Source organism: Sinohyriopsis cumingii, chromosome 16 (assembly GCF_028554795.1).
Source record: "Sinohyriopsis cumingii isolate HCF-2022 chromosome 16, ASM2855479v2, whole genome shotgun sequence".
Classification (NCBI taxonomy): domain Eukaryota; kingdom Metazoa; phylum Mollusca; class Bivalvia; order Unionida; family Unionidae; genus Sinohyriopsis; species Sinohyriopsis cumingii.
The window spans coordinates 3824307-3840567 of NC_142976.1; positions in this window are offsets into that span (position 1 = coordinate 3824307).

Below are 16261 nucleotides of genomic sequence, written 5' to 3' on the forward strand. Positions count from 1 at the left end.
CTCTATGTGTAAGCTTCATTATTCTCTATGTGTATGAGTCTATTATCAGAATTATTATTCAGGTAAACAAGAAGGCGTAAATATGTTAATCAGGGTCAGGGTTCCTAAGTGAATTTTGTAGGCTAATGTGTTGTAAATAAACAAGGCTCATTAGATCATTCTCGACGGTTATTTTCCATTAAGTAATGGTTGTTTTTAGACAATGCTAACTGTGACCTGAGGTCAAGCTGAGAACTATATTATCTTGTGACTGTGGGGATTTTACCAGTCGTGATTTAACATCTAGCACCTTAAGTTGTATTATGCTGTGACCAGTTTGGGCTGAATCTTATTTTCTTCAAATTATTGAATTCAAGTCATCATTTTCTCTGGAAATACTAAAGTGCTCTGCTAAAATTCTTGGATAAAGACATTCACTGGAATTTATACTGAACTTACACCTGGAATAATATTTATGTGATTCAACAAGAGACTGTTGACACATCCTTAATTCGTAGGCTATAACAGACACGTCATCGCCCTCAATTTGCGATCTCTACGGGATTTGAACTGAGTTTTATTCAAGACCTTTTATTACTAGGACTTGTGTCTTTAATTCTTGGAGAAAAAAAATGGATTTAATTCGCAATACCGTAAATTCTGTTTTTCTCATTTTTCCCTTTGTATTCTCGGGAAATAAAATTAATTGTTAAATTTTACAAAGCTTGTTGTCTTCACTCTTTTCTGTAGACTCGTAACGGTTCGAAGAGATGAACAATTTGGTTTGAAGACACCTATGCGCCACCCATTTTCTGGTGAAGTTTTAGAGAGAATTGAAATTACAATGCTGTAATCTATGGTCGGCCTGGTGTCAGGATAATGTGACTGGCGATATGACTGAAAAGTTGTTAAAGCTACGTTAAAAATCCAAATCGCGCGCGCACACACACACACACACACACACACACACACACACACACACACCTTACGTAGTATCTCGTTTTGGTCATTGCACTCTGTAGTCCGATAAATCAACCCCAACCCTGTACCGATACTGACTGATGGTTTGAGGACTGATCTCGCCTCTCATTTAAAATAAGCAAATCCAAGCAGACACACTTCTCTGCACACAGTGGTATACATTTTAGACACTTACAGGTATTTTTCACGGCTCTTGACTTACAGTCAGCTGAAGGGTCTTTTCGGCAATATGTACAGAATAATTTTAGATCAAATCCGGGTTAACTATGTCCATTTGCATATCTTGTTGAACTTATTTTTTCTCCCTGATGAGAGTCAATATTTTTATTCTCGATATAGAGAGTAATTACCTTTGTTCTTTGGGGTAAGATGGGGTTAATCTTGATAAAAATGAGATATTCGTGCTCGTCTCAGGCCACATACATCTCACCTACCCCCTTTATTTTCTTTTTTTTTCTTCTCATGTCTCTTTCACTCGTCTAGTGTATGGGGTTGGTCGTATGTAATATAAGTAGCTACCTAACCATCGTTCATTGATGCTGGTTTTCTAATAGCTGCGCTGCTTTTCTATTTTGTGAAAGGATATCCGCTTTTCTCTCTCCATGGAAATACGCCCTTAAGGACTTCTGTGTTCTTTCACAACGCACGAATTTTCCTTTTACTTTATTTTTTTGTGTGCGCCAGTTTCTCTAGTCAGTCTGTTAATTTTATCTATCCCTCCCCCGAAAAAATTTCGGTAATCGATTTTTTTCACTGTTTGCTTTGCAACGTATCCCTAATGAATAGGTTGTTCAACAATAATGACTCCAAACATAATAAAGATATGAACCTAAGGCATATTTAGAGAAACTAAAAATGATGCAAGATCTTTAAGTGGATTTGATATGAAACGATTGGCACATGCTTTCGTCAACAACAAAAAAAAAAAAAACCAAAACCAAAACCCACTGCAAATGATGTCTGGCGTCTCTAGGAATAATCAATAGATTGTAAGACGGAAATAGTACTGTACCTTGGTAATAGCTATTGTGTTTGAGTCTAAACTTCAGCTAAAGATAAACAGTTCTCGTGAATTGTTTGAAGAATTATCAAAGTACATGGACATGATTTAATATAACTTTTCTAAACGTTTATGGGCCAAATCCTGATGATACCGGTTTTATGCAAGTTGGAAAATGTAAGTGAATATAGTTCCGAAATACTTATTTTTGGTGGGGATTTCAACACAGTAATCGATTCTCATGTAGATAAAAAAAAAAAAACATACATCCTAAGGAGAAATAATTTGCGAGACACTTTCTTCTATATTTCGCTGACTTGATTACTTTCTCGTCTCCGACAGGCAAATAAATAGCGTTTTTGAAAGTAAAAATATATCATGTATTTGTTCAGATCACTTGGCAGTTACATTTGACTAGAAACTTTTCAAGGATAAACGCGGTCCAGGATACATTAAATTAAATAACAGTCTTCTATGTGATGAGGAATACAAACACACAATGCGAGATAACAGTCTTCTATGTGACGAGGAATACAAACACACGATGCGAGATAACAGTCTTCTATGTGACGAGGAATACAAACACACGATGCGAGATAACAGTCTTATATGTGATGAGGAATACAAACACACGATGCGAGATAATATGTAGGCATCCGGAAATAAATACTGCAGCAGTTCCTGATGTAAACTAGAAACTGATAAAAAAAAATTGTCTGAAAAGAAAATATTAAATTGCATTTAGAGAAAGGACAATTCGGTTGGGAAAAGAAGAAAAAGAAATGGATTGAGAATGAATTACATTAAAGGTAGAGTCTGAAAACAACTCAAGCGGCAATGACATTAAAGAATGAAAAGAAAGCTCAATAAGACAGATGAAAACTAGAAGAAATTTAAGACGAACAAATTAAAGTAGTTATTCTTAGATCGAAAGCAATGGGGGGGGGTGACTGTAAATTCTTTCTTAGTATAGCGAAACGGAAATTTGAAAGAAAAGTTATAAGTAAGCAGAACATTGAAGGAAAAGGAAAGAAAATATCTGATGAGATAACTAATGAAATATCTGATGAAATAACTGTTGAGAAAACAAAGAGTATTACGAAAATCTATACTGTAATAAACCAATCAATCCAACAAACCGTCATTTATTTTCATTACCTATCAAGAACTAAACTCACTGAGACCAATTAAGGATCGTACGAAGGTCTCTTATCGCTCGAAGAATGCGTTACAGCTTTAAAGATTGTGAATAACAAAAGAGTAAAAGACCTAAAGTGATTACTTGTGAGTTTTACAAAATATTTTAGCAAAACCTGAATAATTATTTAATAGATGTCTTTAACTTCAGTTTTCAAGAAGGAAGACTGTCGAGTTTACAATATCTTGGCAAGATATTACTAATCCCCAAATGGAAAAACCATCTGACAGACATTTGGCACTGGAGACCAATCAGTTTACTGAATGCAAACTATAAAAATTGCTAGTAAAGCCATTAAAATCATATAGAGAACATTCTCTCATGGCTATTCATGAAAATCAGACAAGCTTATATTAAAGATAAATACACGGGTACAAATATTCAGTTCTCTTTGGATGTTATTGAGGATGCAGAAAAGAACTCTCCATCCAGCTCGTCTGTTTCAGTTGTGATTCTGAAAGAGCCTTTGCCAGCTTAGATATTTTTGTCAGGTACAAAACTCTTGCATTTCCTAAGATGGGCCCAAAATGTGACTAAGTGTGTCGTTTTTCTGCAGTAACAGATGTGTATTCAGTAAGGACTACTTATTGGAATTATTTCCTTAAGAGCGGAGGTAAGACAAGGATTTCCGCTATCCCCATATTTACAGGCATATATTAAAGGCTATAGGCTTCATGAAAGAGGTGTTAAACAAACGTTGCTCTCGGGTGATGCAATTATATTTGATGGTTTAAATTTAAGTTTTAATACAGCAGTACATATATCTGATGAATTCATAAAATTTCTGGACTTGCACTAAACTGCAAAAACAGATGTATGGTATTAAGAACAAGTTCCTTAAGAAACAATATACATTTCAACTAATAATCTAGTAAAGCTTATAAATAGACTTCGCAGAGGGCTGAAATGTAGGTATAACTTTCCACACAAACTTGAATTTATTACATTGTTACGTATATTTGATTTAATTTATATCTGATTTAATTCTTTGTAATTTTTAAATCTTTCTATTTTTTCATTTCATTATATGTCAAAATAATGTAGTTCTGTTTACTATGAAAATAGTTTGACCTGGACTGTCCATTTATGTAAACAAACAAGGCTAGTCTGGTTCCCGACCTTAATTCAAATTTAGTAACAGTCACGTCAACAAGTTTTTTATTTATTTATTTTTATTGTGGGAATAACACGGTTGAGATCGAGGCTGTGTTGGATACGTGACCCTCGACTTGTAAATAGTTTTTAGTGAAGTAAACAACTTTTATTTTCGGAGTAAATTTTTTGGTTCTTATCAAGGACATACATGGGCTACATGATTATTTATAGGCAAACATGATCATGTGACCTTAGCTGGGCATCTGTTTTGCGTAAAATTCAAGTTTTAAACCATCGTTTTAGAGACAATAATCTCAGTCCGGCTTCTAAATACTGAGACGTAAAGTTGTTTCTTTTGTTGTGTCATTTTGGGAATTACATTTTAATGTTATTTCAAATTATTTTGATTCAAAAGGATTAATTTGTTTCTCTGGAAATATTTTGAGTGCTCATACAGAATTCTTGAACAAAGACATTTCTTAAAAATCTTATTCGGATTTCAAGCACCGAACTACAACACAATACAGGATACAGCATACATCATCGCCTTCCATCCTGGATTCTTCGTCGGGACTCGAACCTGATTTCATTAGAAAAGTTAAATATTAGGACTTCGAAGATTTTATTCGTGGATTATTCTTGGATTATTTTTGGATTTGAATCTCAAATCCGAAAGGTCTTATCTTTTTAATATTTTTTACAGTATTTTTCCAGGGAAATAAATTATTCTTTAAATTTTCCAAAGCTTGTTGTTTTCACTCTTTCATGTGTTACTGTTTATTCTAGCCTAAACACGTAACAACATGAACTTAATCTATATCCAAAGCCCATATAATAATATTCCTATCTTATGTAATGATAAATTTATCTTCGATAGGTAGAATAACAGAGGTACAAAATTTTGAGACACATAAATTAATGTTACCAGTGATGATTCTATCAAATCCCACAGCAGAGAAGATGAAGGAAATAAAATTAAACATATTTCGTTTTTCTGTGTTGTCTCGAAAACAGATCGCATGTCTAAAACAATTATCATCAACAGCTATGGTGAAGGTTGCTCAAATCGTATTGATACAAAAATATGTATTCACGCACTGAAAGCGAGTTCGGTATCTCGAATATTTATAAACAGAATGGTGAAATTTAGAAAATATCTGCACTTGAACAAAATAGCAGCTAGTTTTTTTAATGAAAAATTGCCCAGCACAATTTAAAACATATTTTTTTTTACAAATACTAATGCATTGTGCTTCTAGAATTGCAGGAAAATATATAACCGATTCAGAAACATCGGAACAAAAAATAAAATTATGTACAGAAGAGTAATGTGAGTATACCGAAACTGAATTGAAAACAAAATCATTAAACGCAGAGGCGATGCATAATTTCACAGGAAACGGATTATATAATTTTAGTGAAATCTGTAGCCATTAGTCAATAAAAACGTCAAAAATGTTTTTAAAATATTACATTCTAATTCCTTCTATTTCAAAAGAAGTTTTAAAGTGTCTTAAAAATGAAACAAATCAAATGCAAGTGTACAAGAACATTTAATACACAAGCTCATAAAAGGAAAAAGAGCATAGTATCTTCTTGATAAATATAAGACAGAGCAATAATGAATCGGCAGTCGTATCACATGAAGTATAGTAAAACATATTTAAAGCCCATAATTTTAACTGGAAGATTATACACGAGATACCACTGAAATGAACCCTGGATACAAAAATAAGAACTTCTCAATAATAGTTTCTCATGCGTATTGTAGGAACCAACAAAGTTTTATATCTATGTAAAATGCTTTGCACGTTAAAGAGATCATGCTGAACTTATTTTGAGAATACTAGTAAGTATGTACGAGATTTCTTCAAATAAAATAATATAGATTTAAATGCAAACTTATTTTAATTTTTTAGAGCGCATAGACATGACACGATACGGGTTAATTTAATAGTGATTTTAGCAAAACATTTTATTTCTGTATGCAAATAAGCCAGCAAACTTCCGTCTATTTAAGTCTTCCGCTTGATCCCGTATAATCGATACGGCATAGAGAAAATCGTCGGCTTTCATTACATAAATTAAGAAAGATAGAAAAGTAAATGGAAGCCTGTGAAAACTAATCCCAAGTCCTAAAAGAAAAACGGCTGCAACTGCAATGTTTAGGTTTTCGCAAAAGCGCTGCCCCTCCCCCGACGTCTAAACTATATTATATGTATTTGACACATCTCTCTCTCTCTCTCTCTCTCTCTCTCTGAGCAATGAAAATAAGCAGAATGCAAGCATTATATTATACACATTTAAAGCATTCGTCTGTACGGAAAGTATCTAGCACTGTGCATTTTTATGTACCGTTTATTTTTTTATACTCCAAATAAAGAATTTTAAAATTTTCAACATGACACTGTGGTGGCCATATTGAATGACGTCTGAAGTATTAAGTGTTCCACTCTCAATTAGGAGGGACTTGATTTCATGAGGTCTTTTATTGATATGTTGATACGACCATCCGTTCAAGTAGACTAGCTAGAAATGGATTGGTAAAATGGCCGACATACTGATGTCAGATGGCCACCATTCTCATTTAGGACCACTAGACTTTGGAATGAATGTGGTTGCAAAATTTCGTGCCAATTCTTCTAATAGTTTTGGAGTAGAAATACTGCAATTGTGTTAAAGAACGATGTATGAAGGGCTATCACATAAGGACTGGACTCTTAGCAATGGCGCTCTAAAAAAAAAAATAGCCATTCACCGAACAATCTAATATGGTCATCTGGTTCTCTGTTGCTCACAATAAAAGCTTTCTGAAACAAGGACCCAGTTTAGAAATTCCATAGTACATTCGTGGCATATAGCAACAGAAAACGGTGAGTGTCGCTCGTTCAAGTCAGCATCCACATTCGTGCGAGTTGTTGCATATGCTAGATACGGGTAGATTATGTTTGTAGATGCAAAGATGGAATCGAAAGCCAGTAGTATCAGCAGTTCTGTGTCCTTACTGATTTGAAGAAAAGACAGAATCAATAGTTTTCTCTCCCATACGTTCCAAACCTAAGCACTTTATCCCGTGAGGACTAAAGAATAATGTACTTTTATCTATTCGACTCTTTTCTGAGCTATACTAATTTTAATTTAAAAAGAAAAGAATAGTGATAAAATGCATATAGGAAGACTCGTCGCAAACTTGAATAACTTCCAATCTTTGCAGAACGTAAGCTTAATTTCACTAACTTCATATAAATAATATTTTACCAGAAAGAAAGTCAGAAAGAATAAAAAACATACAATAACAATGCTTAGAAGAGAAAGCTAAATGCAAATTATTTTGGGGTGGGGTGGAGTGGCGTGTTTACTGGTAATTAAAATTTACCAGTATTTGTATTAAATTTTAAACGCAAGACATGAAGGAGTGACTGAGTAATACGTGATTCCGCACTGAATAAAAACATTATAAGATTCATAAATCTGTCAAAAATGAAGACCAAACCCATACATGACACATGTCTATTAGACAATGTTCACATAACGTTGGATCAGAATATGTTAAGGGGTTCACGAGCTTTGCTTTTAGGGGCCATCCATAAATGACGTCACGCGATTTTGGCCGATTTTTTACCCCTACCCTCCCCCCCCCGTCACACATTTTTTTAAACAAATTCCTTCCCCTCGTCACACATCGTCACAAATGTGTGACGACCCCCCCCCCCAGGTGTGTGACGTCATTTATGGACGGTCCCTTAGTTGTCAAGGGTAATAACTCCATCCAAAATGGAGCTTACAAGAAAAACCTCAAAAAGGGCAAATCAAGGTCTTTGAGACAATGTACATGCCAGATTATATAAACATATGAAGAATATCTACTAAGACATGCTACCTTATGTACTCGCTTATAACCCGTGCCAAAAACATTGATCCTGTCGGGAGCAGCATAATGCGGCTGCAGATTAGAGTGCGTGTTGTCTGTTCCGCCGATTACTCCTAACACACTGAACATCATGCCACAGCAGATCTGGGTCTGCGCAATTTGCAGTTGGACTCGTCTTATAAGCGAGTATAGATGGTATTTACAAGATTCTTCCGTAATTTAAAATTTTATCGAAAAATGTCAATAACTCCGTTAAAATTGTACATGAAAAGAAAAAATCTTTTAATGGCACATCCACGTGAATTATATAAGATTCCCGTGTCGATGCTACGCCCTAACAAGAGTTAGGCGGTAGACAACTTCTTTTCTACACAGATTAATCTACTACTAAAATCGGAGCTAGAACAAAATCTGTCACGTACGAAGTACATTGTATTTTTGTAAAATGTGCACGCCAATTTTTTCTCGAATTAATTATCACTGTGTACTTAAAATTAAGATACAAATATTGATCCAGTTAGTGGTATATAATTAGCCTTGTGGTTAAAGCTTTATCTAAAAATATCTCAGGCCTTCTAGCCAACAGAAAAATTAGCCAGTGCCTGGTCTAAATGACCTTATCGCCACGTGGCAATCGTGCTAATCGATTAACCACTCAGAGAGCGTATTTAGACTCACCTCCAGGCAATGTTTACGTACGCCATTTTTCTCTCACAGGCTGATTGTCGCGATAATGAATTGTTTATTGTAAATATTTACACATTTTGCAACAGTCTGTCAATATTTCTTTTTATTGATAATGGTGGAAAATGTCAAGGAGAACTTTGTAATGCGACAGTCAATATAGAGGTCATCAAAATGGAAAAGTTTTTTTATTCGTTTCCGGAAACCTACATGAAACTTGGATGAATAAAGGCGTGTGTTCACCTGCACAATCAGCGGAACATAGCGACAGCTGATGTCAATTATCACACGTTTGTTTGCATAAAGAATGTATAAAAGCATGCCCAGTCGATACGTTGAAGGAAAAAAAAATATATTAAGAGAACAGAAATTTAAACATGTTAAAATGAGTGTGTCTATAAGAATGTTGATGGAGAAGCATCTAACCTCGGGTTTTGTTGTGTGTGCTTATTTCTTCAATATGAGTCACTGGACCCGATACTGCATCATTTTAAAGGTTGAAAATTTACATTTTGATCTTGTTATGTCTAAAAATAATGTATCATCAACTGGAAGAATCACCGACCCACGAGAAGCTACTGGCAAGCTTTCTCGCGTACCCACGTTATCCTACATGAGACTTGAACCCACACAGAGAGAGGTGAGAGATAATAATTGTAATTAATTATGAAGAAATACAAAAACATTGGTTTCTGACATTTGCCTTCCATATATTAAGCACGCTTTTACATGTTTATGTCAAGATGCATCCACTGATCAAAGTTACATCTCAAGAACGGAGTAGAACTTGAAAGTTATGTACAACAGCATAATTCTATACGGTAACTATTTACGCATATGTATGTATGTATGTATGTATGTATGTGTATATATATATATATATATATATATATATATATATATATATATATATATATATCATTTACCTCTATGGTAACGTAAGCAAACGCCAGTTAAAATTAATATATGACATAACTGCATACTGAATAAAGAGCATATTTTGAAGTGAATTTCCTTTTACATTAATATGTTCTCAATACGGCGTTTTAAAATTGATTTTAAAGATTTAGTGAAATAAAATATATAGGTTCTTACAATACGAAATGGGAATACAAATATAAACATTGTCTACTTCAGTACCATTATGCAAATTGGTATTTTTACTGTCACTGAAATCGAAACGGATTTCTTTGCCAAATATTGAAAATTTGTCGGAAGTTAAGGGGTCATGTCACGTATTTCAATTTCATAAGCGGATAACCGATCATAGTTAAATACATAACTAGCAGGCACAGCAGTGGCGTCGCTAGGGGGATGCGGGGGGTGCGGACTGCACCGGGTGACACCATCAGAGAGGGTGACACCAAAATGACATTACTAAGGATTCTGTATGGTCTTTTACGGAAGGAGGACCATGGGGGTGACACCATGAGCTACCGCACTGGGTGACACCAACCCGAGTGACGCCACTGAGCTTACCAACGTGCAAAAAGAACGCACCTCCCAAACCGAAGACTTGACAACTGAAGTGCTTCAATGAGCATGGAAATTTTGTTTCGCAAAATCATATGCTAGCATATTTTTACGAAAAGCACAAATTCCAGTCAAGATATATTAGACTGAGTTTATAAGTAATCACAATAAAATGCACAATTATGTTAATGGATATACTCTTAACATTCGTATCCACCGCGCCGTCTGGCTTGGCGAAAATATCCAAAACTGGGTAGTAAATCGCCAGTCAGCCGAGGCGCGAACTTGGTGGCTATGGAACTGCATGAGATTCAGTGCTTTCACCCAGAAGAAAAATGCTAGTTCTCTCGAACACCAGAAATGTGATGCATTTGTTAGCGAACAAAATATAAAATAAAAATCAGTGTAATACAAATAGTGCCGTAATGAGGATACTTTGAATCACATGACCAACACATGACTGTTGGCTTAGTAGAGATGTGTTGTTTACATCGGTTGTGGGAATGGCTGAGATGTTGAAATTGTTGTTACTTCAAGTAATGATACGACTTCCAGGAAATGTTTGTTTTATTGTGTGTTTTTTTGTGTGTGTGTGTGTGTGTGTGTGTGTGTTGGTTTTAACGGCACTATTAACACATTACTGGCTATACCATGTCTAGGAAATTGGAGCTAATTGCTTTCATAAGGATACAGAGAGTTATCGAACCTGCGACCCTTGGATAGTATTAATACAATTTATACGTTTAGCTTTGACTGAAAGGCTCGAAATGTTGTGATTCTAATTTGTCCTACTCTTCCATTATAGTTCCCCTCCTAATAAATTAAATAAAATACATTACAGTAGAAATGGGGGGGGGGGGCAAATGAAAATAGAATATGCGAAAAGCATTTGGCATAATCTGGACAATCACGAACCTATGGTTTAATCGTCAGATCTGCAAAGAACTTTTAAGTGTATTCATATAGTCTAATCGTCACTGTTCTCATATATCGAAAAGTGCATTACAACAAAAATGTCCCCGTTACACTACCTCTCACGATTCACACTTTTTCATAGAACCTCTTTCTGAGAGCACAGGAACCTATCGTCCACAGTAAAAAAAAAAAAAAAAAAAAAAAAAAAAAAAAAAAAAAAAAAACCTGTGACTCGGTTTGCACGTACGTGCCAACAGAATACTTTTTTTTATATAAAGAAGGCGACCCATATAAGGACTTCAAAAAGAAGCAAGGCGGAAATTATGATAAAAAGACTCGGAACGGAAAAACGGTTATGCTTTTAGTTAAAAGTTCAAATCAACTGATCACAGCCTACTTTAACTACTGAGATTTTCAAATGTTTGAAAGACTGTTCGATAAATGGTGTAGCATTGTCTGATGGATGGTGTAACATTTATTTGATGGTTGGTGTAATATTTATCTAATGGATGGCACAGCATTTGTCTGATGGATGGTGTAACATTTATCTAATGGATGGCACAACATTTGTCTGATGGATGGTGTAACATTTATCTGATGGATGGTACAGCGTTTGTCTGATGGATGGTGTAACATTTATCTTATGGATGGTACAGCGTTTGTCTGATGGATGGTGTAGCAACTGTCTAATGTATGTTGTAGCAATTCAGATGTAGGTTGTAGCAATGCTGATGCATGGTGTAGCATGTCTGATGGATGGTGCAGCAATTATCTGATGAATAGTGTAGCATGTATGATGGATTTTGTAGCTTTTGGTGGATGGTGTGACATGTCTGATGGACGGTGTAGGATTTGTCTTGACGGATGGCGTAGCGTTTGACTTATGGATGGTGTATTGTTCTCGTGCGTGGACACGCAAGAGCGTCCCCCCCCCCCCCGTTTCATTCTCTTTGACTACCAATAATGTACTTTGAATCTTTGTTTTTAGATAGAAATAAGCACGCACACCCCAGCATCAAAGCAAGTAAAATGAGTGGTTATAGTGGAGATAAACACTGGGTTGTGAACGTGTTATCCCAAACATGTTATTTAATATTAGATTAACTGATACTTTCTTTGAAATGACTCGTGGAAGTATACAACCCTTATGCCATCTTTGAAAGCATAGTTCATACTAGGAGAAGAATGTAAACAGTGCTGCCTGTAATGCACGTCTTTATAAAGTTTCACAATCAAGTTTTTTGAAGGTCTGTAAGATTTATTACTAATTTAGTTTCCATTTTTGTATTTTACGTTTCTGAAAGTGAAGATAAGCGTTGTTAATCCCATTCTAAGTCAGTTTTATTTATTTGTCACAGTTTTTTGATAGCTTTAGCTTTTGTTCTTTTTTCGTGCTTTGTGTCTACGTTCAACTAACTCCAGAGTGAACTGTACTTTCTAAGACTGGAAGAAACCTTCTCTTTTAACGACATTGAAAATATCAACTTTTTTAGAATCAGCACAAACTTATTGATCGCACGAAGTCAAGGCATTGCCAGTATTTATTTCATAGCGGGTATGGGCAAAATGGCACAAAGACTCGTGTTTGTAGAAGCAATGGTTGCTGTATTGGGGTCATCAGCGCAAGATAGGATATATATGGCGGCCAGTTTAAGTGGTGGAGAAAGAACCCGGGAAAACCCCGATAGGAACCAGCGACCCACGGGAAACTACTGGCAGCTTTCTCACATGTCCACACTGCCGAACCCGACACTCGAATCCACGCGGACAGAGGTGAGATGGTAGAAGTTATGGGATTCTATACACTGTTTGTCGCTGAAATATTAAATAAAATAGTTAATTTAGAACCAAACACTATGCATTGAATCACTGCAGGGAAAAGAAAGGATTATCAGCGATTTTAAATACATTGGAATTATTCAACTTTATTGAACTCATCCGCTTGATCGCAGTCATAAATAATCGCTCAGGGGTCATCCGCGTGATCGCAGTCATAAATAATCGCTCAGGGGTCATCAGCGCAAGATAGGATATATATGTATTTTACTCATCAGGTTTTGTTTTATTTTGGTATTTTCATTCTTTTCTATTATGTAATTTCAAACAATTAGCTTTCAGTAGGAAAATTTCAAATTTAAACAATTTAACAAATAGGTTCTGTGTCTTGCAGATATGTACGTAAGTCGTAACGAAAGAAGAATGGTCAATATAAACAAAGGGATAACCTTTCACATTCTTTAGGTGACTGTTACTCAATACAGTACAAGGTAAATACATACATTAACATATGCACTCTCAAAATGAACAATCGTCAACACGTTTAAACAAAGATATTTTTATTGCCCTGTTAAGTAGGTTACAGATTATCCCAAGTTCGCCAAAATACTTGTAATATAGTATTGATAGTATTCATGCTTCCGACCATTCACGGTTTTCAGCGAAACACAGTTTCGACAGTTTTCTTGTTTTTTTTTTTTGTATCGCCGACAGCCTTGATTACCATTATACCATCAAGTCGACTGTGCATTGTTTTCTTTGGTGTGGGAGCGTAATTGCATGTGTGTGTGTGTGAGAGAGATTAAAATAGGGGTGGGTAAGAGGCATACACATATACAATGTTTTCGTATGTGTAAGCATACATTGCTTATGTGGAATTCTCCAAGTTCTAATCTGGAAAGAATTTTATCATAAATATCTTTTACGAGTGGTGGCAAGAGCAAGTCCATTGTGCACAAACCCTGAATACAAGATAAGTGAAATTATGCATATCAATGCCTTATGATTGCATCTAATTCAGTGATGTCACAAAAGTTCACAATAGTGTTCTAGGACTGATCTGAAAAGTCGCTGCAAAAAGCCCTAGTTCAATTTCTGTATCTCATACAATATTGAGGGAAAAGTACAGGAAAACGATTTGCGAAATACCATCAACTTGGGAAGAGTTAAATGTGTCATGGTTCATCCCGGTACAACAGACGCCTTTAATAATATGGAGAAAAAACACACAATATAAACCTTAAAATATTAACATGTAATATGATTCTGAGGATGAGACCTTAATTGAACCCATCTTTAAGTGTCAATACAAAAATGTACCAACCTGCAATCAATTATCTTAAACAGATCTAAAGTTAGGTTGGAGAACAAATTTACCTGAAACTGACCTGTGACTAACCTTAAAGCCAAGTCCCATATGTTGTATGTGACACATTTTAGTGCTAATATAAAGTTATACAAAGTTTCATCCCTTTATTTCAAATGACTCTAACATTACGGAATAGGAAGGGAAGTGTAATGGGAAAAAATCATATCATGACATCGACATGAAGATAAGAACCATAGTGTAGCATACAACACACCTCATATTAATACATATATGTAAACCAAACTACTCCCTTAATTTCAAACAGCTCTGGTGTTAAATTATAAAATAATGTAGGCTTAAAAACTTAAAATACCCGTGTCGTGATCTTGATCTTGAAGGTGGTACCACCAGCGGTTCAAGACCCATTTTCTAAGATGGTTTATATAAATACATCAAGTTTCATTCTTAAAGGGTTCTAAACTTAAAGTGAGCAGGAAATACAGAACATTTAAAATATCGACCTGTAACCTTCATCTTCAAGAAAAAACATCAGACTTTGGTCTGTAGTATGCATTTTGTTAAAATTTCTTCCAATGCTGTTGACTGCTTATATTGTAAAAACAACTGCTTCAGGGTTTCTCTAGTGTTTTGTATCTTCAGCTGTATTTAAACGGCACGTGAGCATCAAGTGTCCAATACTGAAAGGGGCCTATGCCAGGACGTTTTGTGTCAAATCGAATTTTATTCAGCATTTTGTTTTTAAATATAAAGTTGTGTATACGTTTAGTAGTAAATCTAGTAAATTTAGCATGCCTGTAAAACCTGGACAGTGTACAGACACCATGCCCCAAAAAATTATATTTTCACGTGGGCCGCCTGAGGAAACTGATGATAGGTTGGCAAGCAAGATCCCAGACACTGATTTCTCACACGGGTAGGCATACTAAGCATCACACTCTGTTTATGAAATCACAGTTGATATCTACAGGCCACATCACAAGGATGTCAGATGAGTGACTCCCAATGAAGATCTACGGCGAGCTGAAGGAGAGAACGCGATCTCAGGGTGGTCGGAAGAAACGCTTCAAAGATTCCCTCAAGTCATTCCTGGCACACTTTAACATTGACCCCAAGTCTTGGGAAGATAGCTCCACCTGGCGAAGTCTCATTCATATTGGAGCTACAGACTTTGCATGGAAGAGAATCGCAGATGCCTTGCAGAAGCGCGAGCAGCGGCAATCACTGATCAAGCAAATCCAAGCGGCATCTCTTGTCAAGTGTGCCACAAACACCTCAGACTCAAGAGCACAAGCTGGCTTAATCAGCCAGCCATTCACGTACTCGCCGAAACCAATCCAGTTAGCATTGTCAAGGTCATCTTCGAACTCGAAGGACGAACATTTTCTTTTACAACAAGATGAGCTAAAAATAGTTCGTCGAAAAAGAATAATGGATAAGATAATATTTATTTTGTGGAGGTTGTATAATGAGATACAACCATATGTCCGTACATTCCAAACACTGTGCATGATTAGACAGACTCTGATGTGCGGTGCAATTATTTGGTAGTTCACATGAATGAAGGCTAACATCAGGCTGGTCACGGATCTATTAGAATTTACATTCTACTATAACCTACAGTTTGCCAGTAATGTGTTCGAATAAACAGATAATAATTTGTTAGTTCACTTAAAATTAGGGTTTCGCTGTCATCATACTACACACCTATAATTACATTTTCTTTTTCACATAGTAAAGTAAAAGGCTGAAGAAATAAAAATATAATGGTAGTCCATGCTTGTGGCGAGCTGGGAAAAAAAAGCCACAAACCATTATTTGGCTGTGTAGATGATGCAAGTTGCCGTGGAATTTCCAGATGTTATTTTAATTACAGAAAACTTTTTCTTACGAGTAAAAACTTCAGAAATGGTCAACAGAAAACCATAGTACATACGTCACTGCAGTTAATGTATCAGCAAT